The sequence below is a fragment of the Lithobates pipiens genome, unplaced genomic scaffold, assembly GCF_037356315.1.
Source record: "Lithobates pipiens isolate NorthernLeopardFrog02 unplaced genomic scaffold, aLitPip1_a1.2 Scaffold_18, whole genome shotgun sequence".
Classification (NCBI taxonomy): Eukaryota; Metazoa; Chordata; class Amphibia; order Anura; family Ranidae; genus Lithobates; species Lithobates pipiens.
The window spans coordinates 138,738,292-138,745,791 of NW_027507758.1; positions in this window are offsets into that span (position 1 = coordinate 138,738,292).

Sequence of the window (7,500 nt, forward strand, 5' to 3'; positions counted from 1 at the left end):
GGTGAGCTAGGCGAGTACGCTTATCGGTCACAATCCCCCCTGCTGCGCTGAACGTCCTTTCGGACAGGACACTGGATGAGGGGCAAGCCAACAGTTCGATTGCAAATTGGGCAAGCTCTGGCCAGAGGTCAAGCCTGCCCACCCAGTAGTCTAGGGGTTCATCACTCCTCAGAGCGTCCACATCGGCCGTTAACCCAATGTAGTCGGACACCTGACGGTCTAGGCGTTCCCTGATGCTGGATCCGGATGACACCTGTCGATGGGTCGGCTGAAAGAATGACCTCATATCCGAAGTCACCAACACATCTTCAAACCGGCCTCTTCTTGCAGGCGCTGTTGGATTGGTACCCGCAAATCCTTCTCTGGGAGTGGGAATTGCTCCTCTGCCAGCGCACGCAAAAGCAGAATGCAGCATTTCTCGAAGCAAGGCCTGGAAGTGCTGCATTCTGACAGCCCTCTGCGACGGCGGTAACATTTCCGCCATTTTGTGTTTGTACCGGGGGTCTAAGTACGTTGCCACCCAGTACTGGTCCTTGACCCTCATGCTTTTTATACGGGGGTCCCTATTAAAACACTGGAGCATGAAGGCCCCCATTTGCACTAAAGTGGAAGCGGTGTGGTGGCCTGGCTCCTGCTCATCATCCAGGATAATGTCGTCCTCTTCATTCTCCTCTCCCCATCCTCGCACAACAGGGATCCCAGAAAGGTTTAAAGCATGCTCTTCTTGCTCCTGCTCATCCGCCCCGGCACCATCCTCCTCTGACTCCTCATCAGACTCCTGTTGTTGACTTGTCTCAGATAGAGTAGCCCCCCCTGGGAATTCATCCAGCATTGCGACTTCCTCATCTTCCCGCTCCTGCTCCTCCACAGCCTGATCAATGACACGACGCAATGCACGCTCCAGAAAGAAGGCATAAGGTACCATGTCACTGATGGCGCCATGGCTGCGACTGACCAGTTTGGTGATCTCCTCAAATGGCCGCAGAAGTCTGCATGTGTCGCGCATGAGCAGCCACTGGCGCGGTGAAAAAAAACCCAGCTCCCCAGAACCGTTTCTTTCGCAGAGTTCATACAGGTAGACGTTAACTGCACGTTTCTGCTGGAGCAGCCTATCAAGCATATAGAAGGTTGAGTTCCATCGCGTCGGGCAATCGCAAATAAGACGTCTGACCGGCAGATGGTGTCGCCGCTGAATGTCAGCAAGGCGAGCCATGGCCGTGTAAGATCTTCTGAAATGGGCCGAGATTTTCCTTGCCTGCCGCAAGATGTCCTGGACCCCAGGGTATTTGACAAGGAATCGCTGCACGACCAAGTTTAAGACGTGTGCCATGCACGGCACGTGCGTGATTTTGCCCTGTTTCAATGCGCTAAGCAGATTGGCACCGTTGTCACACACCACTTTACCAACTGTCAAATTGAGCGGTGTTAGCCACTCATCTGCCTGTGAACGCAAAGCTGAAAGGAGTGCCGGGCCAGTGTGGCTCTTTGCTTCCAGGCACAACAGACGCAGCACGGCATGGCAACGTCTCACCTGGCATGTGGAATAGGTTCTGGGGAGCTTGGGCGGTGCAGTGGAAGAGACGCTAGCAGCGGAAAAGGAGGAGGCAGCTGAGGAGGAGAGGGAGGAGGATGGAGTAGGAGGAGGAGAAGAAGAGTCAGGCCTGCATGCAATCCGTGGCGGTAAAACCAAATCTACACGGGTGCCACGGGTTACATGCTTGACGGCCGTCAGAAGGTTCACCCAGTGGGCAGTAAAACTGATATACCTTCCCTGCCCGTGTTTGCTAGACCACGTGTCTGTGGTCAGATGTATCTTGGCACCGACACTGTGTGCCAGAGATACATTCACTTGCCGCTGAACATGGCCATATAGCTCTGGGATGCCCTTCTCTGAGAAATACTTCCTTCCTGGGACCTTCCATTGTGGTGTTCCAATGGCCACAAATTTGCGAAAGGCCTCCGAGTCCACCAGTTTATATGGCAGTAGTTGGCGGGCTATGAGTTCTGACAAGCCAGCCGCCAACCGTTGGGCAAGAGGGTTATCCGGCGTCATCATTTTTTTACGCTCAAACATTAGGCCCACGGAAGCCTGCCTTTTTGCAGAAAAATGTGAGCTTGGCGTGATGGAAGGTGGAGTGGAGGACAATTGTGAGGAGAGAGGAGAAGGAGAAGTAGAAGACGAGGCTGGACGGTGAGAGCCTGCAGTGTGGCTTTGTGTGTTCCGTTGCTCCCACTGGGCTCGGTGATGGCTGCTCATGTGCCTTCTTAAGGCGGTCGTCCCTAGGTGAGTATTGGGCTTACCGCGACTAACGCGTTGACTGCAAAGATTGCAGATGGCAACGCTATTGTCAGCAGCGGACACGTTAAAAAAAGCCCACACTGCGGAGCCATGTGCCGGTGTCCTGGGAGCGCCAGATGTGACCGTACATGGTCGATGACTCGCTCCTGATACATTTGCAGTCTGCTTTGTCCCTGCTGTGCAATGTAAGTCATTGCTGCTTCTCCTCCCTATCTGCTGGTCCATATCTCCCTCTGAACTCCCCTCCTCTTCCTCTCTTGTGGGCACCCACGTGACATCACTAGACACGTCATCATCAACGTCACCTTCCCCACCGCTATAAGTAGAGTAGGCAGCAACACCGGGGACCAACCTCCTCCTTGGGCTGATCTGGGTACTGGCGTCAGACTGCTGAGTAGCGCTTGTTGCTACCTCCTCTTCCTGATCCAATACCAAGAGTGGCTGCGCATCAGAAATGTCCTCTTGATATGGATCGGAAAATAATTCCAGTGACTCAAGCGGAAGGTATGTGGTGGTGGTGGTGGTGGTCGTGTTGTTGGTGGTAGTGTCTTTGGGGGTGCACATAGCAGAGAGTGAAGAAGAGGGTGCAGATCGAGAGGATGAGGAGGGTGCAGAAGAGTAAGGCTGAGCGAGCCACTCAACCAAGTCTGGTGCATCCTTTAAAGTAATTGAACGCACCTTCTGCAACTTCCCACTTTGGCTCAAGCCTGTTGCTCCTGCCCTACCCCTACCACCCCTGCGGAAGGGCCTGCCTCTTCCTCTGCATGTCATTTTTTAAATGACCCTGTGACAAAACTCTTAGTCCCTATACCGCTGAAGGACTGCTGCAGTATAGGTGAGCGGTCAGCAGTGGTGCACGTCAACCCTATCTATTGTGGACCTATAGCGGTCCTTACAGAACAGCAGACTGTACCGCACTCAAGCCTATGTACCGTAGCACCCTATACCAAGTTACCAGTCCTTATAAGAACTTTTGTGGACCAAGCAGGTTGTGTATTAGTGTTTAGCAGACTGTACGTCAGTCCCTATACCGCTGAAGGACTGCTGCAGTATAGGGCAGCGGTCAGCAGTGGTGCACGTCAACCCTATCTATTGTGGACCGATAGCGGTCCTTACAGAACAGCAGACTGTACCGCACTCAAGCCTATGTACCGTAGCACCCTATACCAAGTTACCAGTCCTTATAAGAACTTTTGTGGACCAAGCAGGTTGTGTATTAGTGTTTAGCAGACTGTACGTCAGTCCCTATACCGCTGAAGGACTGCTGCAGTATAGGGCAGCGGTCAGCAGTGGTGCACGTCAACCCTATCTATTGTGGACCGATAGCGGTCCTTACAGAACAGCAGACTGTACCGCACTCAAGCCTATGTACCGTAGCACCCTATACCAAGTTACCAGTCCTTATAAGAACTTTTGTGGAACAAGCAGGTTGTGTGTTAGTGATTAGCAGACTGTACGTCAGTCCCTATACCGCTGAAGGACTGCTGCAGTATAGGTGAGCGGTCAGCAGTGGTGCACGTCAACCCTATCTATTGTGGACCGATAGCGGTCCTTACAGAACAGCAGACTGTACCGCACTCAAGCCTATGTACCGTAGCACCCTATACCAAGTTACCAGTCCTTATAAGAACTTTTGTGGAACAAGCAGGTTGTGTGTTAGTGATTAGCAGACTGTACGTCAGTCCCTATACCGCTGAAGGACTGCTGCAGTATAGGTGAGCGGTCAGCAGTGGTGCACGTCAACCCTATCTATTGTGGACCGATAGCGGTCCTTACAGAACAGCAGACTGTACCGCACTCAAGCCTATGTACCGTAGCACCCTATACCAAGTTACCAGTCCTTATAAGAACTTTTGTGGACCAAGCAGGTTGTGTATTAGTGTTTAGCAGACTGTACGTCAGTCCCTATACCGCTGAAGGACTGCTGCAGTATAGGGCAGCGGTCAGCAGTGGTGCACGTCAACCCTATCTATTGTGGACCGATAGCGGTCCTTACAGAACAGCAGACTGTACCGCACTCAAGCCTATGTACCGTAGCACCCTATACCAAGTTACCAGTCCTTATAAGAACTTTTGTGGAACAAGCAGGTTGTGTGTTAGTGATTAGCAGACTGTACGTCAGTCCCTATACCGCTGAAGGACTGCTGCAGTATAGGGCAGCGGTCAGCAGTGGTGCACGTCAACCCTATCTATTGTGGACCGATAGCGGTCCTTACAGAACAGCAGACTGTACCGCACTCAAGCCTATGTACCGTAGCACCCTATACCAAGTTACCAGTCCTTATAAGAACTTTTGTGGAACAAGCAGGTTGTGTGTTAGTGATTAGCAGACTGTACGTCAGTCCCTATACCGCTGAAGGACTGCTGCAGTATAGGTGAGCGGTCAGCAGTGGTGCACGTCAACCCTATCTATTGTGGACCGATAGCGGTCCTTACAGAACAGCAGACTGTACCGCACTCAAGCCTATGTACCGTAGCACCCTATACCAAGTTACCAGTCCTTATAAGAACTTTTGTGGACCAAGCAGGTTGTGTATTAGTGTTTAGCAGACTGTACGTCAGTCCCTATACCGCTGAAGGACTGCTGCAGTATAGGGCAGCGGTCAGCAGTGGTGCACGTCAACCCTATCTATTGTGGACCGATAGCGGTCCTTACAGAACAGCAGACTGTACCGCACTCAAGCCTATGTACCGTAGCACCCTATACCAAGTTACCAGTCCTTATAAGAACTTTTGTGGAACAAGCAGGTTGTGTGTTAGTGATTAGCAGACTGTACGTCAGTCCCTATACCGCTGAAGGACTGCTGCAGTATAGGGCAGCGGTCAGCAGTGGTGCACGTCAACCCTATCTATTGTGGACCGATAGCGGTCCTTACAGAACAGCAGACTGTACCGCACTCAAGCCTATGTACCGTAGCACCCTATACCAAGTTACCAGTCCTTATAAGAACTTTTGTGGAACAAGCAGGTTGTGTGTTAGTGATTAGCAGACTGTACGTCAGTCCCTATACCGCTGAAGGACTGCTGCAGTATAGGTGAGCGGTCAGCAGTGGTGCACGTCAACCCTATCTATTGTGGACCGATAGCGGTCCTTACAGAACAGCAGACTGTACCGCACTCAAGCCTATGTACCGTAGCACCCTATACCAAGTTACCAGTCCTTATAAGAACTTTTGTGGACCAAGCAGGTTGTGTATTAGTGTTTAGCAGACTGTACGTCAGTCCCTATACCGCTGAAGGACTGCTGCAGTATAGGGCAGCGGTCAGCAGTGGTGCACGTCAACCCTATCTATTGTGGACCGATAGCGGTCCTTACAGAACAGCAGACTGTACCGCACTCAAGCCTATGTACCGTAGCACCCTATACCAAGTTACCAGTCCTTATAAGAACTTTTGTGGACCAAGCAGGTTGTGTATTAGTGTTTAGCAGACTGTACGTCAGTCCCTATACCGCTGAAGGACTGCTGCAGTATAGGGCAGCGGTCAGCAGTGGTGCACGTCAACCCTATCTATTGTGGACCGATAGCGGTCCTTACAGAACAGCAGACTGTACCGCACTCAAGCCTATGTACCGTAGCACCCTATACCAAGTTACCAGTCCTTATAAGAACTTTTGTGGACCAAGCAGGTTGTGTATTAGTGTTTAGCAGACTGTACGTCAGTCCCTATACCGCTGAAGGACTGCTGCAGTATAGGGCAGCGGTCAGCAGTGGTGCACGTCAACCCTATCTATTGTGGACCGATAGCGGTCCTTACAGAACAGCAGACTGTACCGCACTCAAGCCTATGTACCGTAGCACCCTATACCAAGTTACCAGTCCTTATAAGAACTTTTGTGGAACAAGCAGGTTGTGTGTTAGTGATTAGCAGACTGTACGTCAGTCCCTATACCGCTGAAGGACTGCTGCAGTATAGGGCAGCGGTCAGCAGTGGTGCACGTCAACCCTATCTATTGTGGACCGATAGCGGTCCTTACAGAACAGCAGACTGTACCGCACTCAAGCCTATGTACCGTAGCACCCTATACCAAGTTACCAGTCCTTATAAGAACTTTTGTGGAACAAGCAGGTTGTGTGTTAGTGATTAGCAGACTGTACGTCAGTCCCTATACCGCTGAAGGACTGCTGCAGTATAGGTGAGCGGTCAGCAGTGGTGCACGTCAACCCTATCTATTGTGGACCGATAGCGGTCCTTACAGAACAGCAGACTGTACCGCACTCAAGCCTATGTACCGTAGCACCCTATACCAAGTTACCAGTCCTTATAAGAACTTTTGTGGACCAAGCAGGTTGTGTATTAGTGTTTAGCAGACTGTACGTCAGTCCCTATACCGCTGAAGGACTGCTGCAGTATAGGGCAGCGGTCAGCAGTGGTGCACGTCAACCCTATCTATTGTGGACCGATAGCGGTCCTTACAGAACAGCAGACTGTACCGCACTCAAGCCTATGTACCGTAGCACCCTATACCAAGTTACCAGTCCTTATAAGAACTTTTGTGGACCAAGCAGGTTGTGTATTAGTGTTTAGCAGACTGTACGTCAGTCCCTATACCGCTGAAGGACTGCTGCAGTATAGGGCAGCGGTCAGCAGTGGTGCACGTCAACCCTATCTATTGTGGACCGATAGCGGTCCTTACAGAACAGCAGACTGTACCGCACTCAAGCCTATGTACCGTAGCACCCTATACCAAGTTACCAGTCCTTATAAGAACTTTTGTGGAACAAGCAGGTTGTGTGTTAGTGATTAGCAGACTGTACGTCAGTCCCTATACCGCTGAAGGACTGCTGCAGTATAGGGCAGCGGTCAGCAGTGGTGCACGTCAACCCTATCTATTGTGGACCGATAGCGGTCCTTACAGAACAGCAGACTGTACCGCACTCAAGCCTATGTACCGTAGCACCCTATACCAAGTTACCAGTCCTTATAAGAACTTTTGTGGAACAAGTGAGTTGTGAATGTTTAGCAGACTGCAGCAGAAGGGCAGCAGTCAAGTATAATATCCTTTCTATATTTGGAAGAAAGAATATTATACATGTACAAGCCTATTACTGTACCACTGATACCAGTCCTGAAAAGAACCTTTGTGGAACTAATAATAACAGCAAGTCTTTAAAATTACCCTCACTGCCTGACAACACTGCTTCCTTCCTGTCCCTATACAAATTGGCAAAAAAAGAGAACGATTAGTGGTTACTGGAACA